The sequence below is a fragment of the Polypterus senegalus genome, chromosome 1 (genome assembly GCF_016835505.1).
Source record: "Polypterus senegalus isolate Bchr_013 chromosome 1, ASM1683550v1, whole genome shotgun sequence".
NCBI classification, from domain to species: Eukaryota; Metazoa; Chordata; class Cladistia; order Polypteriformes; family Polypteridae; genus Polypterus; species Polypterus senegalus.
In genome coordinates this window covers 268,204,011-268,220,092 of record NC_053154.1, presented here as the reverse complement: position 1 = coordinate 268,220,092, position 16,082 = coordinate 268,204,011, and positions in this window count along the sequence as shown.

Below are 16,082 nucleotides of genomic sequence, written 5' to 3'. Positions count from 1 at the left end.
GGATTGAGTTTAGTGTGCTGATTTATACACTGGTGTTGTATAAATAAGGAAGAGTATAATAAACGTGTGTGTTTTGGACATTGTGTGTCCTTGGTGTCTGCCTGTAGCCACACTGATCTTCTATAACTGATAAAAAAAATGTTCAGGATTATTGTCACATGTGACACATGCCCTGTCTGCCGAAGCGATTGACAGTACTACATAACATTTTTCATCATTTCTAACTGTGCATGTTTCACCAAGAGGACCCCGCTCTTAAAATGATGGATTGTCAAAGTACTTCAAAAGGTAAAAGGCTGAGAAACACTGCTCTAAGATAAAATCTGTAATCCTGAGAGAAATTGAAATTGTTATCCTAAAGTGGTTAAGGGAAAAAAAATACAGCAGTTGCTACCTGCGTTTATCGATGCTCTACTTTAAACTTTAATATGAGCGCTGATGAAGTAGTCTGAAGCAGCGCACTGGTTCATGGGAATTGTAGTCCCCACTTTGGGATTTGCAGGTAAGATGGCACTGGGTAATATATGTTAAATACCTCTCTTACTGGATCAGTTGCAAGAAATTGAAAACACTCACAGCCACTGTGCCCGTGAGCTTCCCTGAATTTTGCTTCCTTCAGTTTGCTTCTGCAGGCTTCTTCATTTACACAAACCGCCATGTCCCATTTCTCCATGCGCTCGCTGTCAGAACTGTGTCAGAATGGTGGACGTGCTGTACTATAATGTCCCACTCATCAGAGTGTTATTAAAAACAAAAAAAAAAAAATAACACAAGTCAGCTTATTTTCTTTTTCTACATTTTTGAGTATTTACTTATTTCTATTGTCTTTCTGTTTTTACCACTAAATGCTAACATATCAAAATTTCCCTTTCTTAGTGGATACCTACTGCCCTAGATGTACCACTCTGCCAAATTTCAGCTTTTTAGCTAAACGGGAAACAGTGTTTTTATTGAAAATGAGTGAGTGAGTCAGCCAGTCAGTCAAACTTTTAGTGACTGTAACTTGGCTCAACCTGAGCCAGTGAATGTGTGTGTGTGTGAGTGTCCTGTGATGGACAGCATTCTGTCCAGGGTGGATGGGTTTATGCGTTGAGGGTGAAGCTGTTAGGATAGACACCAGCTCCCTTTGACTATATATTGGGTCTTATAAGTAAAGGAAAGGGAGGGATGAATCATTATAAATCTTGTAAAATTAGAATGTAACCATTTTCAACTTATTTTCCTGCATTTGTAGTTAGTATTCAAATTTTCTTGCCCCAAACCTTGCATATAAGTTTAAGCAGTAATTGTGAACTGGAGCAGTCTGAGTGGGTGACTACATGGGTGGGCCCTGTGATGGACTGCTGTGCAACCGAAGGCTCGCTCCAGGCTTCTGCTCTTGATGCTGATGGGCTCCAGCTCTGCGTGACCTTGTATTGGACTATAAAGTTTAAAAAAATAAAGAAATGGATGGATGTAAAGATTTTGCACATATTTCACATTCCACCATGTTTACTCTAGTTTTCACAGTGTTTTATATTAAAAAAAAATTGCAGTAATTCTAATTTTGCCCAGAGTGAGTGTCCATGTTTGACAGCTACGTTCCATTTGATGTTTTCTAGGAGAAACTTGTGCTCCTTGTGACATTATAATCCTAAAACATATGCATGAGCATGCATTGCATTAAGACAAAATCGGTTTCCACTCATATAAGTATCTCCAGCTGTACCTACCCAAATATGAGTACATATATTGCCTATTCATATTCATATTGTATATATGTGTTGGAATGCATACAAACTGGCATTTTACAGTCTTTAGTGTTTTTTGTGTTATAAACTGTAATAGATTAAATAAATCCATATTCTTTAAGGAATTTATTTTAATAAAATATAATACAGCTGAATGTGTAATTGCTTAAAAAAGTTTTGTACACACTCTTACTGTGTTGAGGTTCCCCATAGAACCATTGCTTGACATGTTTTTTTCACATATAAAAATCGGTTGTTTTTGCTATGAAAAGTTTCCTAATATATGGAGAAAATGGAAATTCTTATTTTATAGTAGGCTATGAAGATGCTGATGGATCATGAAAGCCGGAGCTTAACCTCTGTTATTGTATGCAGCAGGAGTCCTTTAAAACCATATTCACACTCTCTGTATTTCCTTGTGATATTTCTACAGCTGCATAATGCCGGTAATTCACTGCATACTAATAAAATTAATTATATTCTATGATCCTCTTTCATGACACTGTAAAGGAACACAGTGCATTTTTAAAAAGTGTGACATGCTGCTTATTATTTGCCTGTATATTCATAAAATTTGACACAATTGGTGACAGTAACTGAATTGTCGATTCACATATGGTGTAGTGAAAATTATCCCAAGGTTCCTTTTCCAAGGCAATTTGGAAATTGTGAAATGTTTAACTCACACATAAGTGTTGTTTGGAGGTTTTAAGATTTTTTTTGGTTGAGTAAAATTAGTCATTGCGGTGGGCTGGCGCCCTGCCCAGGGTTTGTTTCCAGCCTTGTGCCCTGTGTTGGCTGGGATTGGCTCAAGCAGACCCCCATGACCCTGTAGTTAGGATATAGCGGGTTGAATAATGGATGGATGGAAAATTAGTCATACTGCTCCTTAATGCCTTAGTCATACTTCCTGGTTTACCTGTCTTCTTTTCTGCAACCGTGTAACACATGTAATCTTTAATTCACTATTAAAGTCAATTATGTTTGTTACTCTTATTCACATCACAGTGAAGAAATTAAGTATATTTTTGAAAAATGTGAAATGATGTGTACAGTATTTTCCACACAAAGTCATACCAAAATGCACCATCAAGCACATTACTCTGTTTTCTCCATACACAAACATGGATGATCACTGCTTCCAAACCCATAACCTCCTTAAACTGTTACCTGCCAACCGCCATATTCCTGTTAAAGGTATGTATGCTTTTTTTCTACTAGACATTTAATTGCATACTGAAATGCAATAAAGTTACAACTCTTATACAAAGTGAAACATCAAGTTTCTCTGTAAATTTAATTTCATTTGAATCATTTTGTTCATCACCACCATGCACATCACTATATGTTTTCGGCAGGATAAAGCACAACACAGGAGCCCATCCCTTGCCATTTTTTAGCATACACTCTTTCCTGCAGATGAGGCTGAACACAGACACACTCCAGCTGCTGTGAATGAAATTACCCAGTAATCATGGTTGTCTTCCAAACATATTTAGGATTGTGATGGCCATAATTACCCCGATAATAGGCAAAGTGGGCATTGTACTACCAAAACAACTACAACACTCATCAAACAGATTATCACAATGTTTGCATGTGTGATTGTTTTTCACTAGGACTGTATTTAATCAAACAATCATGGGCAGATATATGCAAAATCAATGCATAAGAACACATAAACCTGTATGCATTATCACATTAAAAATATAGCCACACACAAAATTCACAGGAAAAAGTATGTCCATTAATATGCATCTCTCCATACACATAGGCGTAAATCAAGGGATTATCAACTTTAAATTGCCTACAATATGACTGGACTGGAACCCCCTACTGGGCTGGTTCCTGTACAAATTGCCAATGTCATAGGCACTTGCCCTAGGGTCCCTGAACTGGATTAAATGGGCTCTCTAATTTATGGACAGATTCATCTAAATTGAAATTCACTTAGCTGGCAACTTTTCTAAGCAATGCATTCAATTCAACGAGCTACCAAAAATAACACTGCAGTCAAAAACAGTCTGTTGCCTACAAAACTGTCCACAGTTCAGTTTGGCAATGGGTGAAAATAAGTCTGTCGAAAAACCAGGGGTCTGAAAACAGAGAGGGTTCAATGTTGTACTGACTGCCTTCCCTTTACAATGTGATCCTTGTTGTCCATTATAACAATATGAACAGATGTATAGTAAAGCTACACTTTTATTTTACTAGAGTTAGGTTAAGTAAAATGTATTTAAATGCGTTCTTTAATAACCTGCCAGAGCAGTGCGGTTAATGCCTAAGAAAAACAATGAAAGTCAATTTTGCAGTTCGTTAATGTTAATCCTGAAGTCAGCTGGGACAGGAAAAGCTCTCATCTCAATATTTCTTTACAAATCATCTTGGATTCACTTCTGACAAGTTTTCTGTAAATGGAAGTGCAGCTGGATTCAATCCAAAATCCTGCTGGTGTAAATGGGAAACAGTGGCAGACGTGCTCACCACTCACTTCCTCCGACTTATAAAGGATGGCTCCACATCGTCTAGAACTATCTGGGCTCACCAATATGAAAGCCATCTGGAAATTAGCAGTCATTTACAGTACACATTTCTTTGGATTATATTAAGTGAGCTGCCACCTAGAGGCAGTCGTCAGACCCAATTTTCAAGGACATTCTGAAAATTCCTGATGGAGTCTGCTCTGTTTCATATTAAATAAGAGCCATGCAAGCAGCAGGGGCAATATTTCCATCATTCTTTAAATGCATTAACTCTGATTAGCAAAACTGAATGAATGCAGGGGAGGAGTAAGCAGATACAATTTGCCACATGGTTTGTTTTAAGACGCATGCCATTTTATGCTCTACTTGATATCATTTCTTCATCAGGTTTGGATGCAACTGTAGGAGTCTTAGTAACTTAAAACAATGCATTTTGCAAATCAGTGTTTTGCTAGCCCCCTGCCTTTTAGGAAGAGTGGCCCTCAGTGACACAGGTTGGGTCCACATGCCTCACCACTTCAAAGGCTTTCTTTGATGTTGTCCATTCTGTTTACTTTAATGTGGTTTGAACTTTTTTAGTATGACGCGGTTCAAACTTAATTTTGAGTGCATGAGCCCACTGTATATTCGGAGGTTGTTGTCCCCAGGAGGGTGAGGAGTGTATGCAATAAAAGGGTTGCAAAAATGACAAAATCAAATGCGACCTTAAGAAGCCTAGAGAGTTCAGGGAAAAAACTCCATTTGCAATTGAAAGCTGCGGTTGACAGAATAATCTGTCCTAAGAAAAACAATTTTTAAGTGTTTTACTAGGCGGAAGTTATAAAACACAGGCTCCCTATGGCGCTGAAATGAACAAACACCTTAGAAAATCTAAATAGGTATGCAAAGAGCTGTTAGTGCTGGTAAACATGTATTAATTGGTATCTAGGTTTATATTCTAACATATTTCAAATAAGGAAGAAAGAAATTTCAAGACGAGGTAGTGGCCTGCTACAAGCTGATTAGCACAAGCAAGTAAAAATTTTGGTGTAAACCTATAATATTTGCTCTACGCATTTCATGGAGTGTTTTCACTCCAAAGTCATATTGCTGGAAGGCACTTTTTTTAATCTGCAAGCAAAGATTTAGAACAATGAGTTATACAGTTTACTAGGTCAGAAACTAAAAAAGATCTTAAGTGCTAATTGGGGTTGCACTACTGCCTCACACATTCAAATCCTCGTTCAGCCTCTCTCTATCTGGAGTGTACATGTGCCGTTGGTTTACTTATGGATTTTTCCCCTCATTTCTTTCTCTTTTTATTCCATTGCAAATCCTGAAGAGAGGTAGGTTAAAAATAATTGATTGTTGTAAATTTACCTTAATTGTGCACTTTAATACATGTTTTATACATGAGCACCATGGTTCTGAAGCTGGCACCAAGAGGAATCTCTCAGTGAACCTGTAACCCGATTAACTTGGGTTTAGAAATTGGATGTGTGGAGAAAATTTCACACTGGCTGCATGCCCTATGTCAGGGGTCGGCAGCCTTTCAGCAGTGTCATTCCGACCCTATGTTACAGTGTTATTCTGTGTGCAGACATAATTCTATCAATGTTGTTATATACAGTATAGTATCAAAATTGGTCCGGGTATAATGGGCATATTTCTGAAGCCCATTATAACCGGATCTTATATTATTGGTCATTCAATATTTTAAAATATATGTGAAATATGTGAAAAGAATGTTTTGTCAAATTTAAATTTTCAACACATTTATTAAAAAATGTTATACAAATTCTAAATTACAAGTTTTTTTCAATACAAAATAGTTTGAATAGGAAAAAATTATCAAGAATTCTAAAATTATTAATAACTCTTTACTATTAATCAGAGCTATTAATCAATTAACGCAAAGCAATTGTATAACTACATTCAGTGGATTTATTTTTGGTTCCAATTATTTGACTAAAATAAGTAGTTTGTTCTTAAAGCCAGAAACAGCCTTTTTTATACCTTCACTTTTCTCAACAGAGTTTTTAAACATGGACTTAAGTTTAGTTTGATAATGTCTTTGTACACTTGACGTACGACACAGGACACTATCACAACATGATCCTTTTCTTGTACAAATCCATATTCATTCGTCCAAGAGTCTTAAAAAGAGCGAACATCAAGTTTTTGTCTTTTATGAGTCGTTTTAGGGCAGTATATTACTTAATAATAAGAAAGAGGTTTGTTTTAACGTACCACAGCCTGCACTGAACACATGGTTTGCCTTTATATGCGAGTTGCTTATGCAAAACGCAGGTGACGGCACAGACACGTGCACTGTAATTAAAATGTAATTTTTTACTATATTTTAATCCAATCAGAATGCCATTGAAAATCATTCCACTTGCCATACTTGGCACATGTGCCGTAGGTTGCTGATCCCTGCCCTGTGATATTCATTGTATAATAAATGCTATGGTGGGCTCTGACATATGTCTGAAACAGCATGATTACATGTGCTCTATTGACATTATTCTGCCTCTCGTGGATGATGCAGGTCTTTTAGTTTCATTAGAATGTGATCTGTGGTGTATCTACAGTGTGAGCTGTCGGGTGAGAATTAAAAGCGTTACGCTTTGGGAAAAGAGAGTTTTGTTCACTTCAGATTAGGAGTGAGCAGCTATTCCAAGTGATGGAGTTGAAGTATTTTTATAGTTTTGTTCATGAGTGAGAATAAAACCGATCATGAAGTTGTCCAACAAATAAGTGTAGTAATTTTGTAAACTTTGTATCAGTCCTAAAGTGGTGAAAAGCTAATTCTGCAGTCAAAGCTGTTGATTTATCAGTCAATAAACAAACCCCTCCCCATCTACAAGTCGTCACTAGTTGACTGAAAGATTCAGACTGTACAGCAAGTACAAGAGGCTGAAATGAGGTTCCTGCACACATTTGCTAGGCTGATTCTAGTATGACAAGGTGAGCAGCATGGCATTATGGGAGTGCAACAGAGTAGAACCACTGCTTCTGTGGATTGAGAGGAGCCACTTCAGTTGTGGGATGCCCAGTGCCAGCAGGCCACTGCATTATCCCTTGTTGGGGTCTCTGTTGTCACGGCTGAGGATGGCTGATGGCAAAGGAGATCAGCAAGTCCTCTCATACTGTGCAAAGCCTGTGCATTTATTATGAAAAGTACATTAAAGTGCACAAATCAAAAGTGAATGAATAAACCATTTTCTTAACAAACACACTGTTCCATAAATAAATAAATACATTTTTAAAAACAAATCCAAGCTTTCAAACCAATCATCGTAGTTGCAATGATAAAACCTGGAGACCCTCATGGCTGATGCTCACTCTTCCCCTGCAGATTCAGGAAAGCAACTGCTCTGTTTCTCAACTTCTATGGACTCCCCGCAGTATGTGATTCAACTCTGGTGACCTCACACATCTGTACAGTTTCATACATGCTCAGCTTAGCTGACCAGCACCACTCCACCTTTCTGCTAACCAGAATCGTCATCGTCCCCTGCATCACCTTGGTTATGCTAGCTCGTAGCCAATTTGAACACTCAGTCATAGAGCTTCCAGGGTCTTCTCTCTCTATGCTGTTACTTTTTCTCCTTTGAACTCATAGAGTTTTCTCTCTCATTTTCTCCTGCTCCTCACACAGATGCATCCTCTGCATTCAAAAGAAAATCTTTCTATAATTTCAAAATAAATCCTTTTGTTTCAACTGACCTGTGATCTGTTGCATCAGAATGTAGTTTGAGCATTCAGTTAGAAAACCTGTCGGTACCTACCATAGGAGATGAACAAGACACAGCCCACCGAGAGAACACTGCAAGGTATGCTGGAGGTATTTCTCAAATGTTTTAGTCTCCATGAAGAAATGGAGGACGTTTCTATGGATGGAAAGGCCTGATCAGCCCAGCTCAGCATGTTGCGACCATGAATATTACCAGAAAAAGAGAAAAGGAAAATGATGATGATTAGCAGGCCAGGACTGATTTAAAATGTTTAGAGACCACAGATCTTCTTACAGCTAACGTCTCACTCTCCTAAAGCTTTGCTGCAGATGTCTCAATAGCAAAGTATCCATTAGTCTGTCCATTAAATCTGTAAAGTAGAACACCACTTTTATCTGAAGTGCCAACATTTAACAGAGGCCCTCTAAACTTGAGATACACAATTTAGAGCGCTATGCAGAGAAATTAGTGAATATAAACAGTTTGGGCAACACTCACCAAATCCTATAATAGGCTGGTTTGAATATATTTGGAATCAAGCCTTGGTGGCAGAAGTAATCTTCATCAGCAGGGTGTGACTTTTGTGATTTTAATTTTGAGCAGATGTTTTGCCTGGCAGAGAAGTGCGCCATCTTTGATTCCAACCAATCAGTGTAGAGTGGGATTCATGTACTGCTGGGTAAGCATGATTTACGGACCCAGCCCTGACCAACAATAACAAACACTCACTGTTAATAGTCTATAGTTCCCTCAGAAAAGTGAAAGACGCTCTGGAGAATGCAAGGGAACCAAAACCTTCCTCCAGCCTGTTTCTACAACAGACTAAGTCAGATGTGTTTCATTAATTGTCAACTGCAATTGTCAGTTCTACTAAATGAGAAGCATTTTACAAATGCTTAAACATCTTTGATTAACTTTTATTGTAAAAAATAATCAAGATACTTTTGTATTTATAGTACAAAAGTATTAGGTTCAAATGTCACAATTTTTTCTTCTATCATTTATTTTGTTTTACTCTATATAATTCTATCCTCTCTTCCATAATCGGTAGTATCGCAGCTTGTCATCATTTCCTCAGTACCTTCTGCCATGTACTAAGTTATGTTGCTCCCCATTGCATCCATGCATTGGAGTGTTTAGATACTGGATTTGTCTAAATTAAAATGACAGCTTGTTTCAAGGATTCTCATTACATCCCATAAGGGGAAGCTAAAACTGTATGAAAACATCTCGTCCAACCCAATAATTATTTTATTTAATTTATTACACTAAATAAAGAATTGAATAAAACATATAACCAAAAACACACATAACACAATTTGAAAAACACCAAGAATAGAAAAATAAAAATGAAAAAATGATTGTGATTTTGTCACCAACCTTGGAGAGCCATAGCCCACATTTCCACTTACCTTGATACTGCTGTTGGGTATGGTAGCATCTCACTGACATGGAACTTCCCTAACTTGGCTGCTGTGTCAACTAAATGTTGAATGAACTGAATGAAACCCTTTTGAGTCAAGGCGTCATAGGGTTAAATATCTTGACAGATGTAATTATATCTATTTTGTTTATTGAATCGCTTCAGCATTTTTGATTTTGTAAAATTCACTTGTGTCTGTTTCAGTGTGATGTGGCACAAGTGATGCCTCAATCCACAGGTTCCAGTCTTAAGGCTGATGAATGGGAAGAGTTTGAAGCACTTATCAAAACAATCTTCGTAAACAATGTGTGAAAACAATTCCCATATATCTGATTTGACTGCACTGCAAAAAATGCATAAGCAAAAACTTGACAAAAAAACTTTAAATGAGAGTTGTTTGCCTTTTATTTAAAATCTGCCAATGGGGTAAGCAAAAATTGATTCCTTAAAGCATGCTAAATAATTGTAAATACATTGTATTTGTAAATTATTAACAATTCAATAATTCTTAAATTTAGGAAAACAAGATTTAATGTCATGATATGCCCCTACTACCTTCTCCACATGTCACTGGTGGAGTCAATAATTGACAGATGTCATGTAAGTGCATGAATGTAACTTATTGGTCTATATTACATTTTGTGACGCTGGCAGGGGTTGGGACACAAGAGGAAACCCCCAGCCGACATCCCCTTAGTATTTGTTGCCAGGTTAGTCACAGGGTGCCAAAGATTGCACTGGAAATGGTATGATGTTAAAAACTAATGTGTAATGAATAACAATGTTAAGATACTCTCCAGAGTTCTAGCTAGAAAATTGAGAAAGTGCTTCCTTTTGTAATATCACAAGACCAAACCAGATTTATTAAAGGCAGACACTTAGATTCTAATCTTTAATGTTTGCTTAATGTAATATACTCACCCAAAATATAACACACCAGAGACCTTATTATCTTTGGACTCAGAAAATGCATTTGACATGTTTGAATGTGGCTACCTATATTCACGACATTGCACAAATTTGGGCTTGGCCCAAACATATGTGCATGGATAAAACTACTCTATACCAGTCCAAAAGCCTCTGCTTGAATTAACATGATTATTTAAAACTACTAAAACATGGGACTTGACAAGGAGGCCTTCTGCCACCAATGCTTTTTATAAACCAGTGGACCCCATGACCCTACCCAACACCCAGTCTATTCAATCATTGAACAGAGTAGGAGCTAGAACACACCCCTGACAATCTCCAGAATCAAGTGGGAAAAACACAGAGGTTCTGCCTCCATTCTGCACAGCACTCACAGTATCTGTGTACAGACCAGTCATGATATCGAGCAACTTTGAGGGGATCCCGCAAAGTATCAGGATCTCTCACAACTAAGTTGAATGCTTTATAAAGTATCTATCTATGTATCTATCTATCTATCTATCTAAAAATCAAAAAAGGCTGCAAAGAAACTGACATTCCGACATTCACTCCATGAGAACCCTCAGTGCCTGAGTGTGGTTGACAATAGACTTCTTAGGTGTAAAACCAGATTGCTCTGGTCGCTGGTAGGTGAGCAAGTGATCACAGGTCCTATTGAGGATGACCCTAGCAAGAACCTTACCTGGCACCAAGAGCAGTGATATCCCCCTGTAGTTGCCGCAATCCAGGCGATCACCCTTCCCATTCCAGATACAGACGACTACAGACAACAAGTGCCATTTTCCAGTCAGTTGGGATGATGCCCGTCTCCCAAATGGAACCAAAGATTGCTTGTAATGCCAGGAGGACAGCCTTACCAACAGCCTGGAGAAGTTCATCCCGGATACCACAGATCCCTAAAGCCTTCCCTACCCTCAGCTGATTCACCACCTGTGCAATCTCAGTGTGATCGGGTGGTTCACAGCTAATTGGAGGATCACACTCAAGAACCATGGACCCAGAGATATCCAAAGTCCTAGCTGGAGTATCAGCTTTAAACAGCTGCTCAAATTTGCTAACCCATGGGTCACAGCTGCATTGTCATCCGTAAGGACTGTTCCATCAGCCACCCTGACTGCAACTCTCCAAGGAACAGTTTTGGATGTGTGTAATGCTTCAATTCCTCTGTAAGCAGGACGTGGGTCACTAGACCATAGATAGTGTGTCACTTGCTCACAGGATCCTCTAACAAATGGCTCCTTATCTGTACTGAGAGCCCTTGCTGCCGTTCTTCTCAGTTCCTGTTACAGACCAGTGTTGCCATCAAGCTGCGCACTATGACCCCTCTCAATGATATCCAGGGTGTCTTACGAGATGAAACACCTCCTTCTGGGAACACTCGTAACACAAACACAACCCTCAGCAACCTTCAAGGACTTGTTGTGGAAGGTCTCTCACATCACATTAGGATCAGCAGTCGCACCCAAGTCTGCATGTTCCTCACACAAACTGTGTGCAGACTTGTTAGAAACAGTCTGATCTTGGAGTCTGGCCAGGTCCGGCCTCATTTTTCTAGTAGGTGGTAGCCTACTGGACCTAAGCTAGATCTTCAGAGTAGCAACAATAAGTCTGTGGTCAAAATTCACAAACTAGGCACTTCTGTAGACCCTGCAGTTTTGTAAGAGCCTCCAGTGTCTGCCCACAAAGATGTGATTAATCTCCTTCAGCAATCCGCAGCCCCTGACCTTTTGCAAAGTCAAGGAACATGGAGCCACTTTCATCACAGGTCACCAGACCCATGGGGACCAACACAATCCTTATAGCCAGCCTTGCCAGTGCCAGTGGTCGCACTAAAGTCACCCATGACAAGAGGAGTGTCACCTCACGGGCTTCCCACTGTGCGAAGTTGCGAATACCTATTTATTTTAGCAGATTAGTTTAAATACCTAGGGGTAAACATCACAAGTAAATAAAGATTTGCTATCAAATCCCTAACTTTAGTCTCTTAAAGCTGCTGGACATTATTCGGGATGTCCTTCTGAAGCTTAACCCTTTATCTGCCTGTTTGTATTTTATTCACAATACAAACATACATAAACATATATTATTTAATAATACACACATACACACAAAATTAGGTAAGTTCCACTTTTCCTATAACTTAAAACTGTCTTGCATACTGGACAAATATCAAAAAGTGAACATTTACAAAACAGAGAATGTAAAATTATAAAAACACAATCAGAAGCATTCCTCTCTACTCAACCCAGACTAACCCTAAAGTAAGGAGTTTGACACCTTTTGTATGCCAGCTAGTATGTGGACTAAACCATTTACAAAAGAAAAGTTCAACATGTAAACAAGACACTTTGAGTTATCTTTTTTTTGTTTTGGCAATGTAATTGCCCACTTTTTACAAAGGATACTTCTGATTTTTTACTTAACTACCCCCAGTACAACTGGCGATGCTGCATTTAAAATTAGGCAAATTATAAGGCAAGTCAAGATGCAAGTTGGCCTCAGCACAACATCAGGCCAACCCTGTCAACACATAGATGAATAAAAAAAAACCTGTATATATGTGTGATCAGTGGTGGGCAATCTTGGGTTAATCCATCAAACAAAAGGACCCACAGACTCCACACAATCCAATCACAAGGGTTTTTATTTGTAGAGAGAACAGCTTCAGAGAGGTAAAGAACACAGGTTATATAAAAATAAGACAACAAACACTCAACAATTCAGAGCCTCGCTGCAATACTTTATACATTGTCCCTGGCCTATCTTCTCCTCTGCTCTCCTGTGCCCCCCAAGGTTTCTGGCATTTTTTTTCTCCTCTTTCTCCACTCCCTTGGCAGACAAGCTGTTGCATCTTCACATACACTCTTAAATTCAGTACCAGGTCATAAAGCCTTGAGTTAGGTCTAACAATTAACAAGGGATTTCCATGGGAACACATGTACTTATAAACCTAAACACATAATTATGGCGAAAAGACCCAGGAAAAAATTCAAATAACACAAAAAATTAGACAAACAACAAATAAGGGAGAGAGTGAAAATTACAAAAAGGACAAAAAAGAAAAAGACTAAAAGACAAAAACAGAATCTTAACACTGTGATAAGCTGTCAGGTCTGCAAATGAAGAACAATGGACTACTTGACTCTCTTTAACAAAACACTTCTTTTGTTTTTGTAGCACAGAATGTCTAGCTTCTATTATAATTGTAGTAGTTATCTTGGGATTTTTTGCTTTTAGTTGAGTCGTTGTTTTCATTTGCTCTCAGCAGGTAGTTATCATAGGCAGGCACCTTTTTCAGATTTCTAGGCATGTTTAGGTGAAGCATGCACCTGGCACTGTTTCCTGTGTGTTGGCAAGACCGTAAAAGAATTTTCTAGGGTGGTACACTACTGTTTCATTCTTCTTTCCTTTTAAATTAATTTTTCCATTCCCCTCTCTGTAGCCAGAGTAACTTTTTGAAGTACAATATTAGTGAAAACAGAGAAAAATGGCATAAACGACTCAAGACTAACTCACACAATTACTCCAGTTGAATGCAAATTAAATTTGACTATATCTATGCTTTTGAATCTGAAACATTACACATTCAATTACAATGAAGCAACACCTCCTAAACTCCATATAAGGAACTGACATATAGTGTCATAGAAACAATGGAAACAGGAAAAAACGCATTTTTTAACCAGATGTCCAGGATTCAGAAACATTATGAAATATCCTGTTTTACCCCATAATGAGTGTGACAATACTGCTGTCTTTGCATGGACCCAAATAAAAGGAACACAAAAAGAGTTGGAGCCTGGTGACAGTAGAGAAACATGTCTGGCTCTGATTATGTTTAGTATTGTGCCTACAAGAAGGCAGTACAGGAAGAGATGGAGCAGGATAACAGTTGGAGCTGGACGTAAAGATATCACTGGCTAGTGGCAACTCTGGATGAATGAGGAAACATCTTAACTGTGATGGTGTTATATTGATTCAAGATGCAAGAAAAAACAGGCAAGTGACTTGGAATGATCTGTCTGCAGGACAAGTGGAAAGTTTATTAGAAATCAGTCCATTAAGAATTTAACAGAGATGCTTGCTGTGGTAGAGCTGTGACGCATAAACACTTCTAAGGTTGTCCAGGGCTGTTTAGGGTTTCCCACTGGGAACTTTGCCACTCTATGCAGGGCTGGTTTCTGCCTTGTGCTTGATAATTGCCTGTTATGACTTCAGTCTCCTATGATACTAAAGCTGGATTCAGAAAATGATACATAAATAAATGTCAAACATATTACAAGTACCAGACTACCTTTTAACAAATATGTAAAAAATAATTTTGCTTTTTCACTACACATTAAAGTAAGAGGGTAGAATTTTTAAGAATAAATGTCAACAGTTACTTTCCTTCTGGCTCTGTAAACGTTTAGAAACAAACAACTGAATTAAAAGAAGCTGTGCCTTTATTGTCAAAAGTTAAATATGCATTATAACAGTGTTATTGTATTTCAATATTGCCCAAGGACAGTTCCTATAATAAACTTTTAAACTTGTTTTGCTTTTCATGCAATTTAAATGCAGTTTTTAAAAATAAAGATAATTCCCTTTACACTGTGTAATTTAAGCCATAAAGGAAAAAAGAGGTTTTTCAACCTTCAAAACTTTGCTCTAGTTAATGGAACAAATAGATTAAAGATGACTGCATCATAAGTATAACATTCACCATAGTGGTGGATGAATATAACTCACTGTATTATTTTGTGAGTTTACTGATTAAATTTTGCATTAAGTCTGTTTTTCCATTTCTGCTATTACCATTGATCGAGTCATGTCCCATACTCATTATTATCACTTAAGAATGACAGGGGTCACTCTTGAGACGTTCCCAAACCCAAAATGAATGCCAAGGGAGCCAAAGTATTCAAAAAGTTCCCAGCTAGTACCCATAACACTGCTTTACTTAGTAATGATCCCCTAGTATTCGTACATTTCTTTTGTTGTGCTGTCTCAAGAAGAGTGACCAGAGTAAAGATGTAGTCAAACATCTGCGCAAGAGTTCAAAACCAAAAGATCTCTCCTATCTGTTGTCAAAACACAAAATGCTGACCAGAAATCTTAGTTGAAAAGTCAAAGCAAAGGTATTTTTAAAAGTGAAGCTACAAACTAACAAATTTGGTCTGAATTATCTGAAATCTCAGAAGACCAGGAAGTATGTGACACCACACACAGTGCACTTCCAGTCACCTGAGCATGGCAACACTGCGGCAATGGTGACAGGATGACAACATCCGTAATGTAAGCAATACGGCTTTACCAAAATGTGACCAAAAATATTTTAACATAACCCACTGTACATAGCACAAAATAATTAATTGCAAAGTATTCTCCATAAATAAAAATCCTTCAAATATAACAAAGTCAACACTGAGAAATGATAATAAAAAATCAACTGAATGGAATCGTAGCATCCAGAAGATGCTGTCTTTTTTCCATTTTGATGTGGTGCATAAATAATGAGACATCAGGGAGATGAGCTTCTCTTCTCTTTGCGAGGACAAAACACCCATGTTGCTTATTCCTATCACATATATTGCATTGCACATTCGGCTGAGTATTCATTGGTACTCTACTCTCTCACACAGAGGTCTTCCCACAACTTGTTTGATTTTGTCATTGTGTGTTACAGACTGGTTGAACTGAGTCACTGGGTATGTCAGACTAAACATCTGGTGGTCACAGGACCACACCACGACTGCCTCCAACACTCGACGATTATGAGAATGAATTCCACAACTGAAAATCGCTGGAAAGGTCA